Source organism: Anopheles moucheti, unplaced genomic scaffold, assembly GCF_943734755.1.
Source record: "Anopheles moucheti unplaced genomic scaffold, idAnoMoucSN_F20_07 putative_Y_2, whole genome shotgun sequence".
In the NCBI taxonomy this organism is placed as follows: Eukaryota; Metazoa; Arthropoda; class Insecta; order Diptera; family Culicidae; genus Anopheles; species Anopheles moucheti.
The window spans coordinates 727,501-728,750 of NW_026453652.1; positions in this window are offsets into that span (position 1 = coordinate 727,501).

Below are 1,250 nucleotides of genomic sequence, written 5' to 3' on the forward strand. Positions count from 1 at the left end.
AACTAACTTTGTCCATCCGATTCGAACTTTGTTCTTTCATATGAAGTTCCACCAGAAGTGTGTTTTCATACAAAAACTGTTAATTACAACTAACTTTGTCCATCCGATTCGAACTTTGTTCGATGATACGAAGTTCCACCAGAAGTGTGTTTTCATACAGAAACTGTTAATTACAACTAACTTTGTCCATCCGATTCGAACTTTGTTCTTTCATATGAAGTTCCACCAGAAGTGAGTTTTCATACAAAAACTGTTAATTACAACTAACTTTGTCCATCCAAAACGAACTTTGTTCGTTGATATGAAGTTCCACCAGAAGTGTGTTTCCATACAAAAACTGTTAATTACAACTAACTTTGTCCATCCGATTCGAACTTTGTTCGATGATACGAAGTTCCACCAGAAGTGTGTTTTCATACAAAAACTGTTAATTACAACTAACTTTGTCCATCCGATTCGAACTTTGTTCGTTGATTTGAAGTTCCACCAGAAGTTTGTTTTCATACAAAAACTGTTAATTACAACTAACTTTGTCCATCCGATTCGAACTTTGTTCTTTGATATGAAGTTCCACCAGAAGTGTATTTTCATACAAAAACTGTTAATTACAACTAACTTTGTCCATCCAAAACGAACTTTGTTCGTTGATATGAAGTTCCACCAGAAGTGTGTTTCCATACAAAAACTGTTAATTACAACTAACTTTGTCCATCCGATTCGAACTTTGTTCTTTCATATGAAGTTCCACCAGAAGTGAGTTTTCATACAAAAACTGTTAATTACAACTAACTTTGTCCATCCGATTCGAACTTTGTTCTTTCATATGAAGTTCCACCAGAAGTGAGTTTTCATACAAAAACTGTTAATTACAACTAACTTTGTCCATCCAAAACGAACTTTGTTCGTTGATATGAAGTTCCACCAGAAGTGTGTTTTCATACAGAAACTGTTAATTACAACTAACTTTGTCCATCCGATTCGAACTTTGTTCTTTCATATGAAGTTCCACCAGAAGTGTGTTTTCATACAAAAACTGTTAATTACAACTAACTTTGTCCATCCGATTCGAACTTTGTTCGATGATACGAAGTTCCACCAGAAGTGTGTTTTCATACAGAAACTGTTAATTACAACTAACTTTGTCCATCCGATTCGAACTTTGTTCTTTCATATGAAGTTCCACCAGAAGTGAGTTTTCATACAAAAACTGTTAATTACAACTAACTTTGTCCATCCAAAACGAACTTTGT